The sequence below is a fragment of the Chamaea fasciata genome, unplaced genomic scaffold, assembly GCF_029207755.1.
Source record: "Chamaea fasciata isolate MVZ Bird 193981 ecotype frontalis unplaced genomic scaffold, bChaFas1.0.hap1 SCAF_6, whole genome shotgun sequence".
Classification (NCBI taxonomy): domain Eukaryota; kingdom Metazoa; phylum Chordata; class Aves; order Passeriformes; family Sylviidae; genus Chamaea; species Chamaea fasciata.
In genome coordinates, this window is record NW_027094091.1 from 41,875,651 (window position 1) to 41,897,377 (window position 21,727).

At 39.8% G+C, this 21,727-nt stretch overlaps 1 protein-coding gene across 4 annotated transcripts in view; it reads right to left on the reverse strand.

The window, feature by feature from the left end:
• Nucleotides 1-21,134, reverse strand: part of GUCY1A1 (guanylate cyclase 1 soluble subunit alpha 1) — a 34,799-nt gene extending 13,665 nt beyond the window's left edge. The window contains exons 1-2 of one of the 4 annotated variants that reach the window (XM_066186086.1): nt 11,824-12,055; nt 9,281-9,380 (exon numbers count right to left, since the gene is read on the reverse strand). The gene's annotated coding sequence lies outside the window, so the exon portion shown is untranslated. The other 3 variants (XM_066186089.1, XM_066186085.1, XM_066186088.1) reach the window with 3 other exon arrangements.
• Nucleotides 21,135-21,727: the final 593 nt, after the last annotated feature.

The window sequence follows — 21,727 nt, forward strand, 5'->3', positions numbered from 1 at the left end:
CTATAAACCAGGAGAAAATGGTCGTGACCAGCTACACAACTTAAGATACATGAATCCATGGGCCAGATGGGATCCACCCAAGGGTGTAAAGGGAACTGGCAGAAGAGCTCACCAAATCATCTTCCATTATTTACCAGCCGTTCTGGCTAACTGGGGAGGTTGACAGTAGGTTAGTTAAGGTAATGTCCATCCACAGGAAGTCAGAGGGAGCATACGACCTGACAGCCTGACTTCAGTCAGGCTCACTCAGCCAGGGAAGGTCATGGAGCAGATCATCTTGAGTGCCATCACAAAACACATGCAGGACAACCAGGAGATCAGGCGCAGCCAGCCTGGGTTTAGGAAAGGCAGGTCCTGCCTGATAAGTCTGCTCTCCTATGGCAAGGTGGCCTGCTTAGTGGATGAAGGAAAAGGATGAAGTCTACCCAGACTCAAATAAAGCCTTTGACACCATTTCCCACAACATTCTGGAGAAACTGCATGCTCCTGGCTTTAACAAGCATACCCTTTGCCAAGCAAAGAACTGGCAGGATGAGTAAGAGAGTGTGAACTCCATTGGTGAATGGAGTTACATCCAGTTGGCAATCACTAGTGGAGTTCCCCAGGGCTCAGTACTGGGGCCAAACCTGGTTAATATCTTTACTAATGACCTGGACAAGGGGATTGAGTGCACCCTCAGACAGTTTGCAGGCAGCACAAAGCTGGGTGGGAATGCTGATCTGCTGCAGAGGGATCTTGGACAGGATGGATCTATGCACTGAGGCCAGTCATATGAGGTTCAACAAGACCAAGTGATTGTTCCTGCCCTGGGGTCACAACAGCCCCATGCAGTGCTACAGGCTGAGGGAGAGTGACTGAAAGATTGTCTGGCAAAAAAGGACCAGGTGCTGGGGGTGCTGGTCAACAGCAGCTGAACATGAGCCAGCGTGTGTCCAGGTGTCCAAGAAGGCCAATGGCATCCTGGCCTGGATCAGCAATAGTGTGACCAGCAGGACCAGGGCAGTGACTGACTGTCCCCCTGTACTCGGCACTGATGAGATCACACCTTGAACCCTGCCTCCAGTTCTGGGCCCCTCACTAAAAGAAGGACATTGGGGTGCTGGAGCATGCCCAGAGAAGGGCAACAGAGCTGGTGAAGGGTCTAGGGTACAAGTTTTATGAGGAGCGGCTGGGGAAGTTGGGTGTGTTTGTCCTGAAGAAAAGGAGGCTCAGCAAAGATGTTACTGCTTCTAAAAGGAAGCTGTAGCAAGGTGAGGGTCAGTCTCTTCTCTCAAGTATCAAGTGTCAAAATTAGAAGAACCAGCCTCCAGTTTTAACAAGGGAGGTTTAGACTGGATATTAAGAAACACTTCTTCAAAGAAAGGGTGCTCAAAAATTGGAACAGGCTGCCCAGGGAAGCAGCAGAATCATCATCCTTGGAGGTATTTAAAGGACATGTAGACGTGGCACTTAGGGACACGGTTTAGTGAAGATGATTTATTCCAGTTAGGCAGTCTGAAAAAGGCTCTTTCTTTCATTTTCTATTGACTGTATCTCATTGAATCAGATCCTCTCATCCTCATATAATACTCTTTAAAAATAATCCTCGAGCTTTTGGCGACTCTGGAAGCAGCTAAGTATTACATTTTTCTCTCAGGAGATACAACAACTACTTCTCCCAAAGGCACTAGGGCTTTAATAAGCCAGTGCATTACACCATTTGTTTCTGCTTCTGAGACACCCTAAGGGCGTTTGGGGTCATACAGCAACTGTATCAGGGTTAAAAATAACTAATTCCCTGATACAGGTTATCAGCTGCTGCTTTTGAAACAGCTGGAATGAATGGCACAGCAGAAGAGTGCTGCAGACACAGCACAAATGGCCCGGATAAAAGGAGAAACAGGCAGGAGCTACTTTGACTGGACCTGCTGCTGAAGAAAATTTTTGGCAGAAAAGCCCCTTTTAAAGTATGCTGTAATACTGATGGTGTCAGGCCAGGTTCTAGGGGACATCTATCAAAATTAACGTCTTCTTTTAAGAATCAATAAACACAATGCTAAGAACAAGAAGCTGAAGAATGTTTACATAACATTTATCTTTCTGATTTCAGTTTTTGCACGGAAAATCATTTGTTTCTGCTGCATGGGTATCAGCAATGCTTCATTTTTTATTGCTGAATAACACTGGGTAGCAAATAAGGCAGTGAAAAATTTAAAGCAAGAACTATACTCCAAATACATAAATATACATAATACTTCATACTGTAGGCATTGTTTTTTACATATATATGTATAGATATTTTTATTCAGAAGCCATTACATACCCAATATTACTATACTAAGAAATAAAAACAGAAAAGAAACATATTTTCTGTAGTTGGATTGATCTGTGCACTGAAGTAAACATACATATAGACATGCACCATTGTCAAAACTAGGAAAAATTATGGCTCTCATGGATCTTACATATATACTCACATGCTTTGCTGAATTTGGGCTTTAAATTTCAAGATAAATTTTGAATTTATAAAACAACTACTGCAATTTTTTAAGTGAAGTATATCAGCACTTTGAAAGGGAAAAAAAAACCCTTTGAAGTATATTTTGGTGAAAAAAATATAGAATTAAACATTTAAAACATTTCCCAGGGAATGCAACATTACAATTAGATATGCTGCTATTTTAAACAGTCTTTTAAAAAGTTTCTCAGCAAGAAATGTAAGACTGAATTAATGACTAAAGTAGATAACAAAAAATATTTACGGCATTTGCACTAACCCAAGAACAAAGAAAGTGACCTTCAGCAACTACCAATGGTTTTCATGGGTTTTCTGTTTCTTTGGGTTTTGTGGGGTTTTTTGTGGTTTTCTTGTTTTGGTTTTTTTTGTTTGTTTGAAAACAATAATCTGGAACTATTTGGGGTTCACTTCTGTGCTAGTATATTGTATCTTAATTAAATTACATTTATTGTGATAGGAAAAATATCCAGGCAGGCAGCATCAGTTCTGCACTGTTTTACACCTGAGTAGTCTCTAGAAGCTGCCAAGTGGGAAGAAGAGGTCCCAGAAGATGGTCATGGGACAAGACTTTTTCAGGGGCAAAATGGGTGCTGATGTGAAGATCCCAAGGTCAATAAAGCTGCTGGATATGCAGCAAATGTGCCTGCAGCTTCTTTTTGTGATGCCATCCTTTGTGCTGCAGGACACCTACACTCAGCCTCTTCCTGCCGTGGTAGGGACTGGAATCTTTGCCCTTGATCTCAACACGACACCGGGCTCCTGCCAGTTGCTAGTTATGAACACATCATCATTGATTTACAAGAACGTGGATGTCCACGATGTTTCTAGCAATAATACTGTTTACAAAACCAGTATCAGATCTTCTAAGTCCAAATAATGAAGACACAGTTCCTAAAAAATGTTTTCTGAGGAACCATTTTCTAAGCATCCTGAAGTTCTTGTTTTCCCAGAAACAAAATGTATGGTTCTTTGATCCCAGTTCAAAACCATTATCAATTTAACAGGTATAACAATTTTCAGGCAGTGGTCAGTTGAAAACTCTCCCTGACCTCTGCAATGACAAAACCCCCTAAATCACATCTTTAAATAAACAAGGTGGAAAACCTAATTCCATGACACTTTAGAGGATTTAAATACTGAAAGACCTCTATGCATAGACTAGGTCTTCTTTTATTAAAACATCGAGTTTGCATCTGGTATCCTAAGTGCATCTTGCACTTAATTTAAGTAATGTTCAGAAAAAAAAATCTATTGTATTGCATGAAAATCTGTCTCACTCATACGGTAATTAGAGAGTGGCATTAAAGGTCTGACAGGGGAAAGATAATGAATCCCCAGTGTAGAGATGACAGAAGGAATTTCAGCAGTAAACAGGACCTTAAAAAGGTATGACAGAGATGATACCACACATCTCAGGTTAAGTCAAACTTCTGCAGATGTCTTTCAGGAATGAGGAACACCAGCCCTCCCACTGTTCGCCTTGTCTTTAGACATTTTCTGACCATTAAAAAAAAAAAACACACACACACACAAAAAAAACCCAAAAAAACAAACAACCAAAAAAACCCATGAAAACAGTTTCTGGTTTTGATTCCTCTCCAAACATGGTTTGAGAGAGCTCATCCCAGGGGAGCAGCAGTGTCTAATGTGAATTCTCCATCTCTGCCATATTAATTGATGTCATAGTTACCTTGGGAAACAAATTGAAAATTAAAATTAAATAATCTGCCGTGAGATCGAACTACAAGCAACCATTTAGTGTCAGACTGAGTACAACATGGCACTGTGCCACTCGGAAAAATGAAGACGACTTTACAGAGTATAGTGATAGCTGCAGAATAATTTAACAGTGCTCAAAATGCTCCGTACAAACATTTCATTCTAAGTTTACATCTATACTTGTCTCACAGTCAAAATGCATTCCTGTGTGTTTATTTTTACTATCTGCTTCTGAATATTTCCTTTATTATTACATTTCTTGACATTCTCATGCAACACAGATCAATATAACAATCATACAGTAAACCCCCTAATATTAACACAGACGTTTATAAGAATTAAGCAATACCACTTGTCAACAGTAGCAAAAGGTAGTTTATAATCTTAATTTATGGACATGGCACGAAAATTAAAAGCAACATTAAACACTTTTCTCTTATGACAAGCAGGTTTAGACAGAATATGGTATGATGGCATGCCATTTTTTTATTTTAAATCATACATATCACTTTGTTAGTTGAACTACTGCACGTTGAGCAATAATTGAAAAAAAAAATTAGCTTGTTTTCCAGCAGCCAAATGATATCACTGACTGAATCTAACTTTCTTTAGTACCAGAGTGACTGCAGCACTTGCAGGAGTGGTGTGAAAGCCTTTGCCTCCACAGAAGCAGTTGTTAACTTCTGCCTTTTTGTAAGAAAGGGGTTTGCTATTCCTGCTCAGCTCTAATCTCTGTGGGATTCAGAAATCATTGCCTTTTGCCCCTTGCCAGTCAGAGCCTTTGAAGAGAGCAAGGCAGGAGCTGTTCTTTTTATGCATGGGCAAAACACAACCAGCTTCTAGTGAGACAGGTTAGGACCCAGCACCCTCCCCATCAATAGCAGCTCATTTCTGCTTCAGCTGCTGTGCTTATCAGCTAACAAACACGGCTAAAATAACTAAATCTTATCATTTTTATTAGTAATAAAAAGTACAATATCTGCATATTATTTTTTCTAATTCAAGTGCTGTGGGTAGCAACAAAATCAAAGCCCTGGTGATTGGTCCATTTCCAAGGATCTTAAGGAGGTTTCTAAAATAGTAAGAGAAAACATCTCAAGTCCACATCAACATATAAGCTCATATTTTAAGAAGTCCAAGCAAGTATTTATTAGTCTTATTAAATCCTATACAAATAAGTTAACCTTTCATTGTTTGCTTCATTGTTAGTTTAAACATGTCCTGGTTATATACACCTTCAAAGAATTCATTTGTTTGGATATTGCAAAGCCAAGGAGTTGAGGGCTAGAAACCCCTTAATATACATGACCATTCAATCCTAAATCATTACCATCTTGTGTAGATGTGGGCTTTACTTAATTTACAAAGCCGTATTTTTCTTTCCTGAAAGATTCTAGGCTTTTTCACAGTACGTATTTCTGCTGCCTGAGCAGATGAAAAGGTTGTTATCCTCTCTACAGATCAGGATAAGACATGATATGGGACAGTGGACTTCACAATAATTTACTGGTGCTCAAGAAATTACTAGAATCAGCATTCTCAAATTCCAGCTCCCAAAAGGAATATGTTTTGCCAGGCATTAACTTTTCTGCTTGCTCACCCAAAATTTCCACCCTCCTTTCTTTCAAGTCAATCCTGGTTCTGATCTGTCTTTCTGATCTAAGAGCAGTCTTTTACCATTTTTTCTCCAAAGCACTAAAATTGCCATTGTGGGCTGCACAAGCCCAGTTCCAGTGTTGTCACCCTCTGTTTAGGGCTATTTCTAATACAAATAGTCAAATTTTTTCTGTAAGTCACAGAACACTTTTGACAATAAGGAAATACCATAGCCCACAGAGCTTACTGAATTAATGGAATTACAGTGATTACCAAACAAAGTAAAAAATAGTAATGCAGCTATGATAAGATAATACAAATCACACCAATCAATCATTGTTTTAACAGTCCAAACATTTTAGTAAATCACAATTCGGTGTTGTAACTCATCCCAGTGATTGACCTATATGACTGCTTAGGGCAAGCTAAAAATCTAGACCTTGCTTACAAGAAATCTCTCCCCCCACATAATGTGGAATTTCCTCACCTTTCTACCTTTTCTTTTCTGTATAAATTGTTGTAAGAAGCAGAGAAACACAATCAAGTGTTTCCTCTATGCTCCAAGTTGAATAGATTGTGATTTGCCAACATTAGACAGCTACCAAACCAGGAGATGAAGAGAATAATTACCTTGGTTTTCTGAGAAAAAAATCCAAATTATCTACTTTTCTATCTTGTCATCTGTCCTGAAAATTAGTTTCACAGAATACATGTCAACATCAGAACTACTAATATGTCTTATTTTAAGGTCACGAGACAGACATTTCTGCTCCTTTAAAACAATAGTATTTGTGTAGTAACATCAAACATTATATCTTAATATTGAAACCAATGTTCTTGAGGACAAGGCAAAACCCTCATTTTAAAGTATCACTGAATTTCTTATACTGGTTTTGTGACTGACTCATTTCCCTGTAATGGTCTGAAGCAAGTCCCTGGATCCAAACACACCCCTGCGAGAAGCCCAGACTCCAGATGTGAAAGTTATATTGCAACCACATCTCTGGTTTCAATTAAGAGTGCAGGGGGAACCTTAATTACTACACCCCTGTTTTGGCACACAGCTAAAGGAAGGACTGATTCCCAAATGCTGCTGATAAAATACGTATTTGCCATTTTAAGTATCACACTAAGTACTTTTGTAGGGTAAATATTTTCCTATGCTAGGACCAAATAACAGGGAGGCATGCTGAGAAGACAGCGTGGGAAAAATATTCTCTTCCTGTGAGTCAAAACCTCTGTGAAAACACTCCCCAGCAAGCCCAGCAGGCAGGCTGACAGCACCTGATGCTCTGCTCCCTCCGTCACAGGCTCAGGATGAAATGGCAGCAGCCCTCAATGGCGGCACATCCGCAGCCCCTCACCCCTGACCCACAGCACGGCTGCACCTCCAGCTGAGCTGCTCCCCATGGAGACACCCCCGAGAGCTCCTGACACTCATGGCCATTTTTACTGAGGCAGAGAGAAAGACACCTCAACAAAAACTAGAAACTTGCTGTACGTAACAGCATTGTTCAAGTTTTGGGCTTGTGTTTTGTTTTTGGTTTTTTTGAGAAATCCTGATACTGAACTGACATAACACATGAGACCTTGAGTGATCGGGGTGCCCAGATGAGGAAGCATAAAACTTGAAAGAGAAAAGCTAAGAAAAATAAATGTATGTCTTCTTTTTAAGAATTAAAACTCATCCTGAGGACATGCAGTGGTTGTGACAGTCAGCAGGAGTTAAACATAAAAATCAAAGTGTTGCTCCATAGCCAATGGAATTTAATTAGAATCCACCAATGGAGAAGCACTGACAGTCTAGATCATGAAGTCATTGTTAATTGTTGTGCTTACTGATTCCTTCCAAATACCTACTTATAGCTCAATCTCTCAAATTTATCAATGCATAGCAATTCACTCGTTTAACTAGACCTTTAACTTTAAACGTCTGCAAAATCTGATTTTCATTTATTTCATAGATCAAAAATTACTTTGAGGAGCAAATAAACTGAAAAATAATAGTAATTATTTTGTGATAAAAGTGGAATCTAATAAACTTCTATCCCGTACCATTAGTGAAATCTTTAGCTAATATACAAGACCTAGCCAGCATTGCTGCATCTCTTTTTAATATATGAAACAACAAAATGTTTAACAACTCCAGATTTCTAAAGCATGAAGTAATTTCTCATTTGAGCACCATGGTCTGGATTAACTGTGAAGCATCTTTCAGATATGATAAAAAAAATTCCCCTACTTCTTAAAAGACACTTATCCAGCTGAGATTTGTACCTGCACGTGTTCTTGCTGAAGCTGATGTAACTGTTTATGCAACTGACACACAGGTTTGCATAAATATTATTTTCCCAAATATACTGGAGCATGGTAGAGCACTATAAAACATTAATTGTAGTGTCTAATGACAGTGCATATAGTTAAATATTCCCTTTGTGCTCACGTCATAAAATTATAATGAACAGCAAGTTTTATAAATAAAAGTACTAAAAGTATAATGAATAAAAGTACTAAAAGTTTCCATAAACTCCACAGATCTTAGAGAAGTGTCTGAAAACTAGGTCTGTAGAAAGAGAAGTGTTTCATTAGCAGATTTCAGTTGCAGAGTTTTCTGACTGGGTGTTTGCCACCTGTCACTTCTGTTTACAACGGCTACAAAATCATTTTCATGCTGAAAATCACTGACAACTACCTTTCATATTTATTCATAGCTAAGCACTCATGCCAACTCCTGTTGAAGTCAACAGGAGGTTTCTGGATATAGCAGGAATAGGATTAAACCTAAAAGGTCTGTCACTGCTGTCACTGAAATACTGATTTGCATGTTTTCTTATTTTTGAACCAAAATATGACCTTGGCTTTTTAATGTTGGGGTCTTGCAGCTAAGTGTGCAGATGCAATAATCACAGAACTGAGGTCATTTGAGATTACAGAAAGGTTAAAAACTATGCATGGGAAGGCAATAACAGGAACTTCTAATTACCAAAAATGCTTTGCCCTGTGCATTGAGGTCATGTCCTTGTATTTTTTCTGAAAAAACAAATTGATTGAAGATATGAAATCAACCCAAATAGATGGCTGAATGTGTGTTTTCATAGCCATCATACAGATACTGATTCTGCTTTAGGTAGGTCCCTGCAAAAAAAAAAGCAGCTCTGAAGAAGCAGAGGAATCAGCTACTTTTCCAATTGTTCTCTTCCATGTTATTTGCAGAGCAGGACAAGGAAGCACCTTCCTTTTTGATTAAATGCCTACAGATGGTTTCTGCTACAAAACATGTTTAAAAATAATTGGAATTGCTGATTTAGCCCATGTGCACTGTAAATTAGCACCTTCCCTTTTTATTTCGCTGATTGGCCTGTCATTTTGCACACAATGGTACAGGCACATACAGTTATTCATAGCCCACCTCCTTCAAAATCTGCTCTTATAAAAAAGATTTGAGTACACAAAAGCAGTGCATCTTACCTTCGAAAAGATTATCAGCACATCCAGAGGGACTGAGTGCTCTAGGAATACATTACAATACCACTTTGATTATCCTGTTTAGGTGCTTTCTAATACTCTTCTGCAAAATACAGCAGATATGCATTTGAAGCAGAGAAAGCTAGGTAAATATGTGAATTTATATTGTCTTTAAAAACACAGGCTTCTTTTTTCACTAAAATGATGAACTAAGTAAAGATAAGAGCTTTTGTGAAATATTGAGCTTGCACAAGTGGTATTAAGAGAAAATAATCTTGTTAATCACAACAAATAAGCACTTAATGGCTAACATTAGCCTGTTAGTGTATACCACCTGTGTAACAAAACTAAAGATTAAATAAATCCAGAAGCAGATTTTTGGCTTCCTGTTGAATGTTCAATCTGTGATGCTTGTTATTGTCTCCAGTGCAATTGCTGAAGTTATGACAGCTACCAGTCTTTCAAATCCTTCCGTTCCATTTATTCAACTCTCCTTTTAAGCATGTGAAAGAAATCAAATTGCACAGAATGTTTTTCAGCTTACTTTTGCAAAGGAAAAGTCAGCACATGTAAATGAGACCAGCAGGGAGAAGGAATGCAAAATTAACTCAGAGCTAACTGCCACGTTCACCACGTATTTTGTAATAACTTCCCCTTGGCCCTGGCGGCAGTTTGAGGTAAAGAGTGAGGGGAAAATGCGGCCCTGTGGAAAAGTAAGCTGAAAATATTTATGGGAGATTCAGCTTTGACATATCTAAATCATAGCAGGCTACTGAGATATACAAATGTGAGCTCCTTTATAAAGAAACTTCTCAAGTAATTAAAATGTAGCTTCTTGTTTTAATAATAGTAACAGTGAAAATCAGAGGATCATTGAGGTACTGATCATGACGCCAAGGAAAATAAATGATTTATGATGCTACATTTCCAAACCCTCACCAGTGATAATAAAAAAAAGATACATCCTTAGAGCTAAAACATATCAAATAGCAGAAGCCTTGGTCAGTGCTGCTCCTCCAGTTAGATACATTTAGAAAGATTTAGCATGTTTCAAGCTACGCATTATACAGATGGGAGTACATTAGCTGTTGAATTGCAGTCTCTTGTAACAATATAAAACTCGAATATTCAAATAGAACAAAAATAATATCATCCAGCTTATTGGAACTTTCTTTCAGTTTTGGATATTTTTGTGCCAGAGTGCTGGTTACAGACTGGCACAGAAATAGATGCTTAGCTTGCAATGCTTGCAAATTCCACTGACATTCACCAATTTCTGTGGCAGGTGTTTCAGAGGAACACAGATTAAACAGACTAAGACATACTGAAGAATGGAAATCCAAGAAAAGGTTCACAAAGAACAGGGCAGAAACTTTGATCAGATGCATCAATTGGCAGCCTCTAATTTGAGGTACAAATTCAGGGTTTAATTATTGAGGTAAATTAAATGCATTTTAACCATAATTCTTCTGCTGCTTTTTTGTGAGTTTTGTGCAAAGTCCTCAGGTCATTCTCTCATTGGGTAAATACAGACATTGTGCATTGCATGAACCACAGAGTAATCTTCCTGGAATTATTCTAGGCAGGGTACCTAGAATCACCCACATTTCTTCACAACCTGTATAACTGCACTGGCTGCAAAGATGTTAACATCACAGTATTCTTACCGAAGTCTGAAAGATCAGAGCTTGTCTCCATTTCTCAGATTGCAGTTTTTCTATTTTTTCTAATTTATTTTGCAGTTTGTGCTGTTCTTTATTATGTGAAAAATAAAACAAAGGGAGATACAGACAGAATAAAGGATCAAGGAGGAAAGAACAGAAGAAAGCCTATAGAAGAACATGAGGATCAAAAAATCCATAGGAAATAAGGAAAAACACGGGCAATAAAGCAAAACTATTTGTAATGAATGGACATTTCTCTTAGTGATAGAGTGCTTTCTCTCTACTACAAATCCAGTGAAGTTTGTTAGGTTCTTATGCAAATAATTTTTCTGTAATTTGTCAGTATAGCCTATAGAACATGTTGACATGCTAATTTCATGGAGCTTCCCAGCAGTATTGTAGGATAATTTTTTTCTTTGTTGTTTCTGTGTTTCAACAAACTCTCCTGGTTATATATTACTCCCTGTTGCACCATTAAGGAAGGATATGTGTTTATTACCTTGATTTGGCCATCAAGATTCAATTACTAGTTTCACTGGTTTGCCACACTAGCATCTGTTGGGGGGCTGGGAATGACATACCTTGTTTTGCAGCATTGTTTAATGAGGCTGCCTTGTGTTAATAAAGAATTAAAACCTTCCTATGTTATTTTCTAGAATTTTGTTTTAAATGGCATTGATTTGTAACATAAAGGCTAAGTGTCCATTTTTATTGATTTAAGGTTTCATTTCATAATTTTACATTTTCTTTTTTTTTAAGTTATTTCACTTATGTTTTATAGTACGTCTGTAAGTAACCTCTTTTCTCTCTCCATCAGGCCTTCTGAAATACCGGTTAGTGCTGGACATGTGTCTGAGGTCCCAGGATGGAAGCATTACTTACCTGGCTTCCTTCAAGGCCTTGACGTGCATTCCAGCGAGGCAGCATGGAAGTGCACTGGTGTCAGCAATAACCACGAGCAGACCTTCCTCCCAGTGCCACCACAGAAGGTAAGGAACTGTACGGGCATCCAGTTCTTAGTTCAAGATGTGGCTATTTATGATTCGGTGCTGGGACGCTTTGGGCTTCAGTCCTCAGGCAAAATGAGCACAGAACACAGGCTGAGCATCTTGGTCTGGAGGAGCCCCCAAACAGGAGCAACAGCCAAAGAAAAGTTGCAACAGAGTCATCTCAGATTCACTTTGTTGAGAATCCAGTGCTATTATAAAATCAAATGTTATTGATAAACACGTTTGTCTCAACACTTCAGCTACCTAGAGACCTAAGGCTCCCCTGTAAGTGTAGGGGTGTACCACACCAAAAGTCCTTCAAGTACAATTTGCCACCAAAATGTTAATGAATAACTATTCTGTATGTGCTGGTTTTTAAATCTGTAAAATGGAAATCCACCACTGAACACCTGTTTTCTTTCATTATATTAGGAAATGCCATTCATTTCAAAAATGGAGCCATATAACAGGAAATCTCCAACTTGCTGTGTTGCATATTAGGGCTGTGAATAATAGCTCCAAGCAGCAAAGAACACAGTTCAGCTGCTTCAGAGGTGAAAGAGCAGAGCAACTGGCCAGTGAACTGTGGCAGAAAACCTAAAAATGAACCAAAATCATATTCTGGCCATAGCGAGTGCATATGTATTCAGAGGAGTACCTCAAATAGGTTTTGAATGTCATTTCAATATTATCTTGAAGAGATATGCTCCTTTGACTGGACAGTTAAAATTATTGTTCACTGGAGCCTTGAAAAAAGAAATCATGTAAAAAATAATAGGTTCCACCTCTGTACTTGTTGACGTGCACAGGAAAAGGATGCTACATAGCAAGTTCCCCCTTTTCTGAGGGAGTGAAGGCTGAGAAGCCGTGAGAATAGCTGGGGCAGAGGGAGGGAATGAGATGCATGCGTTCCTGGAGGATGTAAAGCAGAGACCTACATTTAAGGATAAAGAAAGGTAGTATCTCCTTCACAAGGAATTTCCTGCCAAGATGAAGACAACATTTTTTTAAGCATTTTGGCATTCTAGAGCATTTTGAAGCACCACCGCTTGCAAAGTGCACTTTCAACAGGTAAAAATAACACAAGGAGGAAAAGAAAGTCTGCTGCACTGTGTATAGTCTTCCTTTATACGGGGTCAGAGATATTTGACATTTCTGCTTACATTTTCGTGATGTGGAAAATACAAAACATTTATTTAAATACTTGTACCTGACAAGCTTTAATGAGTCACAAGCACTAACTTTACAAGTATCTTGTGACAATGGAGAAATTAAGTTCCCACAGTATCACAAGTATCTTTGCAGCACATCCATGTTGTAAACCTTTGCTCTGGGTTTTCAACTCTGTAACAGGCATCTAAATCCCACGATGCCCATACTATGTTGAACTGACATTAGGATTGCATTCCTAACTAAAGCAGCTTCATTGCTCAAAGACAGAGTGCCAAACCTAAGTTTAAAGATTGGAATGCATTTATTAATATTTTACTAAAGATTATGAGTGTTTCCATTACTGTAGTGTAAGAGTTGGGAAAGAAAATACTGAGTATTTATTAGATAAACTCATATAACTGCCTTTTTTGGCATATTTATTCCAGCATTAAATAGATCAGCCATTTACAATATAGTAACTTACAACAATGGCAATAAAAACTAACTCGGGTTTTTTTAACACATTAAGCCCATTAGATGCGTCTCTGCCACTACTACTCTCTTATTTCAGTTTTTCATCTTATTTTTTCATATATCAATTTACTGTTAACAAAATTCTGCCCACAACACAGGCAGGGATGGATGTTCTATTTTAGTTTTTGCTATGAGTAAATCATAACCCTTTATCCTATCAGTAGTTCTTGCTCTTCACTGCTTCAAAGCCTATTTGAAAAGATACTTTTTCCTTTTAATTTCCCTCTATCATTTGAACTCATTTTTGCTTAGAACTTATTACTACTTAGAACTGCAAATAATTTTCAAAGAGCAACTCAAAGGAAGATACCATGAAACCACATTTCATATATTATGCAACCATCAAAGCCACTTTTTACTGGCATTTTTGAGTACCAGTCTCTAATCTGCTATGAGAATAGTCAGTGACATGATGCCCACCTCTATCTCAGGCATGGTATAGCTGCACACTTGAAACTGTGACTAGCCATGCCTCTGTTGGTTTTGAAATTTACTATCGTTGTGGTCGTTGACTTTTTCCACATACAGTTGACAATCATGATGCCTCTCCCACAGATCTGGAGCATGTGACATACAGGGCTAAGTGTGAACCTGATCAAAGCTGATAATAATTTTCAGATCAGGGGCAGATTTTCAGTGTCACACTACAAACGTGGTCTCTGCCTCGTGAGCACATCAAAAGGTTTTGCAAACTGTGCCTAACTTGAGATCAAGACTGGTCTCCTCTGTCATTTCATTGCCACCACACAACCAAATGTTTTTGTCTGCAAAGGGAAATATTTTATTACCTTCTAACATTCATGACGGTCTCACTGTTCAGTCAGCAAGAACACAACATGCAAAAATTCCTACAGAACTTTTGTTTACACTTAAATACTGGTATACTGGTATTTAACCTTCTGTGAGTTCATCCTTGGGCAGGTTGCTTAGCAGAGAAATAGTGCCACTGATACCCTGCATTCTGCTCCATCTCGCTCTCTGTTGCTGTTGGTAGGCCTATTTAACCCAGAAGGCTCCAATTAAGAGCAGGGCCATAACAAAACATCCAGCACAAGATCAGGTTTGACCTGAAGGGTTTCCCTGCTGAATGGCTAAGACAAAAAAAAATGGGATATGAAAGAAGCATAACAGTGCCTCCTTTATAAGTGGGGAAAAAAGGCATGCTGGAGGTCACTAAAGAAAGACTGCAGCCGAGTTTAGAAGTGAATCCAGATGTCTCAGCACAAGTTAAGAGACTGCACAAGTTTGTTGGGCTGTTTAGGAGATCTGGGTGATTTAGAAAAGTCATGTTTGACCTTATAAAAATTGCCAGCCAGATTTTTAAAAGCAACAACGGGATGGAAACACTTTACACAGTAAAATTCTAATAGATTTTGCAGATAGGATTCATAAAAGGGTGCAGGTGCTAAATGTACAAGCAGAACAAGGAAAGTATCCTCACACTAAATCTTCATGACTAACACACAGCAGGTATAATGTCATTCTGTTATTTCTGAAGGCTTCACAATTCCTTAAAGGAAATGCATTTCCCCTTGGCTAGTTTTTCATACCATGCAACTTGTTTGGGAACCTTTAACTGTACCAAAATAAGCATTTAATTCAATCTATAATTAACTGTAATTATTTCTGTCACGATTTTCTGAAGTTTTTGAGAAAAAAAATCAGTTCCCCATTGACCAAAAGCCTCGCTAACTTACTCAAGCCACAAGACTCTCTCCCTTCATACCATTCTTTCCACGGGGAAATTTTAAAATCCTACCTCTAAATATGTCTTGTGAGTTCTATGGACTAAAGGCTCTATTTTCATTAAATTTCAAAAATTTATCAGTCCGCCAAAGATTTTTCTCATCATGAAGGCCAATGGTTTTGCACTTCCAGCTTGCCAGTGCAAAGAGACAAGAGACAACTATGAAGACAATTTTGGCAAAAACAACAAAAAAGGAAATTTAAAGTTAGACTGATACATGCTTTCTCTGAAGACATGGAAATTTTGCCGTTTTTAGCAGTTCTATTTAAAACAGAAACTGCAATGAGTATTTTAGGCTCCTGGATGCCTGCAGTCAGGGCTAGGGAGAAACACAGCTATTCGTGTACACAGATGCCACTCCCTATTAACCAGAAGGCAGCACCTGAGTATATTGCCTTGTGTTTTCAAATCACAGGAATCATTATGAGCAAATATAAAATGCCAATTTTTCCCCAACAGCAAACTAGAAATATTGCTGAGGTGTTCTGTTTTATCCAGGCTTTTACTAATGCTCTTTTGTGTGTGAAGAGTTTCTGTATTTGCTGAGGAGGGCAATCAGCTTTCCCTGAACAATTTTTGTCAGTCCACATCTGTATCAAGTGCCAAGTGAAATGCAAGGTTAAAATGAAATTAAACACACGTTTACCTTGGTCAGCATTAGAAAAGCAGTTATTCATTAAAAGTGGAGAGTTTAGCAGCAACTACTGTATGTGGCGTCACAGAAACCATAAGTTTTACTGCACTCTCTGGAATCAGCAACATTCTAGAATTACACCAGGAGGATTCCCACAAAATACATTTTCCACAAAAGCCTGATATATTTTTTTGTTCTGAATAACTCAGAACTGGGCTGAGGAACAGATTCACTTCATAAACGTATGTTTATTTCAATTTTCATTTGTGGAGAGGAAAATAATCAAAGAGTTTTAGCACGCTGCCTTCTAACAAGAAATTTTAACTTTATTCACAGGAAGGCAACTGGATGACTTGCATGGGATATTCCCTGCAGCTCTCTAATACAAATAGCTGTCTAAAGGCTAGATTCCACAATGCTTGATAACATCTTTGGAAGTGGTTCCAGTCTCCTCCAAGACGATACATATGTCCTTTTTTCTAGATTACAACCACACAATTAAAGCTCTCTTCCAGAGCCACTGCATGGCTGACCTATTTTTTATGTGGACTTAGCTGAAACAATCAATGGGCATAGCCATGCGTGAAGTGCAAGGCATAGCCAAACCATCCCAAGGGAGAGTTCCGGACAGCTCCATGCCCCACAGCCCCCACAGGAGTGCAAGTCTCCAGGCGAGTTTCCCCTTGCCTTAGGGCAGAGAAAAAGTGGCCTTGTCACTCAAGCAGGGACAGCACGACATCTGTTCACAGGCAGATACTGATGCATAGGAAGTACAGAGAGGGGCTCCCATGAAAGAAATGCTCTCTCAGAAATGACATGCAAGGGCACAGCTCGGTTATTAACTGGGCTTAGTGTGCTCCCTGTAAGGAATAACCCTCCTCAGGCTGACTTGCACTGGGGGGCTCATTTGAATGCTTCTGCCAGCAGGGCACCGTTCTCTTGGAACAGCTACTTCGAGTGTGAATATTGAATATGCAAGAAGAAAATCAATTCACAAATTGACTTTAAGTAATACAAAGGAACTAATTTAAAGAGTCAGAGCAGTAAAATCAAGAATAATGTGTACCACAACACTGCCAAGTTCAAGTAGCTGGGAGAGTGCTTAAAAGTAGCAGTGAAGATCTCAACTGTGGAAGGGGGCATTTCAATCAAATGAGAATGTCAGTTAAAATACAATTAAATCTCAATTAAATCTGAAAGCAGTAATATTCTTAGCAAGGGCATCTATTCCACTTAACAAAACAATCATATAATAGGAAACATGAATAAAAAACAAGTGGAAGTGAACATCTCAAAATACTATGCTCTGACAGGGTGGGATTCTCCTAAAGACTGAAGGCCTGTGGAGGCCCTGAAGCTCACAGAGGTGCTTGAGGTCTGAATCTATGAACAGGACATGGTGAGGCCTCTCTGTGGTGAAGTAAAACTAATCTGTACGGACGGTATTTGCTCTGGCTTAGGTCATGAAGCAGCAGAACAACTGAGAGAAGCGAAACGTGAACTCCTACAAAAAGGGAGTAGATGTCAGCTTGCTCTAGACACCACATCTACAAAAATAAATATCCTGTGTGGTGAGCCACTTCCTAGCACTGCCTTACAACTGCCATCACCCGAGGAGGACAACCAAAAAAATGGAAGAACAGCGTGTCACCAAATGACCTGCAGTCAGTAACTACGTTAATTACAGATATTAACATGCTTTTTTTCAACTGTCCCAAAGCATGTGAATCTATGAACAAAAACCTTATAAAACATCTGCAGTTTCTAGCAAGCTTTGGTGCCTTAATTAGAAAAATTTCATTTGTTGTTTACACCATAGCTAGAAGCCCAAGTCAATTTAAGCACATGCTTAAATCCCACTCTAATTTTAAAATTAAACAGATACTAACATTCTGCCCTGAACAGTGTTGCTTTGTTGAACAAAAACCAATGCTTTGAACTGACTTAAAAATATAATATGTTTAATGATAAACTGGAGTCTCTACTTGTCACAGAACTAGTCATGCAAGACACACTGAATATACATCATCCAAACAGCCACACAATATAAAAACATCATACAGCCAAATCTCAAATGGTGAAGACATGCTAGAAAGAATATTCAAAGTGATGTCAAATATGAGATTTGGCCCTAATTTAATTCCAAATGCTAAAAATCTTAATTGCAATGGCAAGCATCTACATAAATGCAGTAAATTTTAAAAGACATGTAGACAATAAAGGTCTTTATAAAGTAAATAGTAAGAAATGTGCAAGGAATCCCAGCAAAGATGGCAGCTCTCCAATAGCCCAAATGTCATTTGTTAATAAAATATGCAATCTGAAATGTATTGATTTCTAAATAACATTACAACAAAATACTTTGAATCATGTCCTGTAGTTTCCAGGAATTTTTAAAAATAAGATTTCTTTTTACATATATGGAAGTTTAAAATGATTATGCTTTTAAAAAGAAAAATTAAAACCTGTTGCTAGTCTACAAAGTAGTTGCAAAATACAGCCAGTACCTCCTTACACATATTTCCTTGTTGATAATTCAGAATGTAGCATACGCTTGCTTAGATTACTGAGGTGCTTGATTTTTAGTTTTTGGGGATTTTTTAAAGTCCAATACTATTTACTGTACTTTTTGTTAACAACTCATACCATTTAAAAGGAAAATAGCTGTGTTTGCTACAAACTCTATCTTGGTTCCTTGGATAACTTATTTGGAGTCTTGGTTTTTTTTTTTTTTTTTTTTGAAATTTAAACAGATGGCATTCACACTCATAACAGCACTGATATTTTATCTTTTATGGCATGACATAACCAGGTTTTGACTACTACTGATATTTGGCATATTAGATTTCATTATCAACTCTTATTTATGTTTTGATTTCACTATGGGATCTGTTTTGAAACAGACTGTCATAGTAGGCTAAGGACAGATTTTTGTAAAGAAAGCATTAATCCCAATAAGACAAGTATACTCAACTTGAGTACTTACTTTTACAGACCCTGACTTCTCATTTTTAGTGTTTCATTAAAAAATTGATTAATTTATGTGAGTACTCAGCAAGTGAACCAGTGGAAGAGAGGATGGTGAGACCTCAGTGAGACATTTTATTGATGTCAAAAAGGGTAAAAAAACCACTGCAGAACTAAATTCCTTACCTTCTCCTCCAATGTTTGCCTGGTGATCTTGCATTGTCATGACTCATAATAGCTACATATTTCCAGAGAAAAAGGAAGTACAACCAGGAAATCTCAATGTGTTTTCCTTCTCTCTCCTTCCATACTTTTCCTGCCTGCTTTGGATGAGCACAATTTACAATTTCAGCAAATGCCTTTGTTTTTTTTTGAGAATGGAAGCACAAAGTTTTTATATCACTGCTACAGAACTCCTCCTCGTGCCTCCTTACAATCACCTGGTTCATTTAAGGTTCTTGCTACTGGCAAAGAACAGTCATCAGAACGTATGGCCATATGTAGCACCTCAGAGCAACAGAATCCAAGCAAGAAACTTTTCTACAATTCTCTTCCCTACAAAGAAAACATTTTAATACATTTGCACACATTCTCTGGATGCCTGAATTGCTTATCTTCTCTGATTAATTATGTAAAATAGTCTGCTACAGGAACCTCTTCCCGGTACAGGCTGTCGCCACCTTTTGTTCCTGACCCCAGAAAAGTAGTAGAGCCATTTATATGATTTAAAGTGTATGTTTCCTTATGACTACTTTTTGTAGTTTGGAAACAAATCATCTTAATTCTAACTACAAGAAAAGGGAGTGGCTCCATTGGGACTTTTGTCTTAGGAAAAATTCTATGATTAGACCACTTCCAAATAAGTAAAACACTTTGTTCTATTCATACAAATACAATTAAACTCTTACACTTCTTATGAAAGATTCCTTTGTTACATTTTTGTAGGTCTGTATTCTCAGACTTAATAATGGAAAATCTGAGTGAATAAAAATTTGGTTTTCCTACCAGTATTCCAAACACCAAATGTCTGACCATCTCTCTTTAGACCAACCTACATGCAGCACAGTGTAACCTGTAGTCCAGTGGGAGCGAAAAGCCCAAATACAGCATTACAGACACACTGCATCCTTGCTTATGACTTTTTCCCTGTAAAATCATTCTTTGAACTTAGAAAGCCATCTCACTACATCCACAGAACAAGTGACCAGCTCTGAAAATAGAGCCATTTTAGAAGCAGCATTAGATCAAGCTTAAGACAGGACATAAGATGCATAGAAGACATATAAAAGAGGTATAAAAGCACTCTTTTATATATGAGAGAAAAACTTTTCAAGTGTCTCATGATTACAGACAGCAATGATTTTATAAAGGGAATACTAAACGTAGGCTAGTGATGGTCACTGAGCTTTAGCCACAGAAACAAACCTAGTCACTCAGAAAAGGGATTACGAGCCTGAAGTCTTGAAAAAATGGAAAGAAGGGGGAGAAAATTGACTGAAAAACTGCTAATCATCATGAATGCAACACAGTTAGGGGGTTCATGTATTCTTCATAGGAAAAAGGAATAGCAGATGCACGGATTAAGTTATTGTTAGAGCATCAAATATGTGATGAAATATCAGGTTTGTGTCTAATTCATGAGGTGGAATGATATAAATTGCTCCGAAAACCGGATAAGAAACCTTACCTAAGCATAACGCAGTAACACCAGCCTGAAGGGTTTAATTAGCTTGACGAGCATCAGCAGTTCGCGAATTCTTAGAAAGCCTCACAATGCACAAAGGCCGCCGGAGTACCCCTCGTGGCTGGAGCCCTCAGCGGGCTCCCCGAGCGCTGCCAGCCCCGAATCGCCGCCTGTTCCGCTCACGCCCGTATCTGGCTCGGGGCACGGCGCACACGAGGCGCTGAGGGGAGAGGGCTTCCCGCTCCCGGGGCTCGGCACCGATCACCGCCCGGCCGGAGAGAGCCCCGGCCGCGCCCCGGGCGCCCCGCGGTCACGGCCGGGCGCCCCGTCCCAGCGCTGTCCAGGGTCCCCGCCGCCCCTCTCCGCGCCCGGGGCGCCGCTCGCTCACCGGCTCCCTCCCTGCCTGCCTGCCTGCCTGCCTGCCTCCGTCACTCACCATGGCGCGGAGTGCCCGCGGCCGCAGCCCCGCCGAGGGGCTCTGGGCAGGCGCCGCTGCCGCTCCCCGGCGCCGCCAAGGTGTATTTGGGGAGCGGGCGCGGCGCGGCGGCGGCGGGGCCCGGCGGGAGGGGCCTCCCCGCGGGCCCAATCAGGGCGGCGGCGGGGCGGGGGCGGCGGCCGGGGGCGGTGCGATGGCCCCGCCGGGCCGGGCCGGGCCGGGCCGCGCCGCGCCGAGCCGGGCGGAGCCGTGCCGAGCCGGGCGGAGCCGTGCCCGTCCCGCCGAGCGGAGCGGCTCCTGCGCGGGAATCGCGGAGGCGCGGGGCGCTGGGGGCTGCGAGCGGGGCACGGGCTCCCCGCTACCCCCGCGCTGCCAGTGCCCCCTCGCCTTGCGGCCCCCAAGGGTTTGGGTGTGGAGAAATGTCAGTGTGCGCAGTCTGCAGGGAGCTTCTGTCTGCGGCTCCCGCGCCAGTAGGAACCTGTGTCGTGGGGGGCAAGGCGCTGTGGTTACTGACGTCTTTTCCACACCAGTATCCTTCCACATAGCCTTCTGTTTGAAAACGTCTGCTGCCATATTTGTTTTATTCGAATTTTCTCTACCACGGCTTATATTTACTTGTTGCTAGTGATATTCCGTGCAAAAT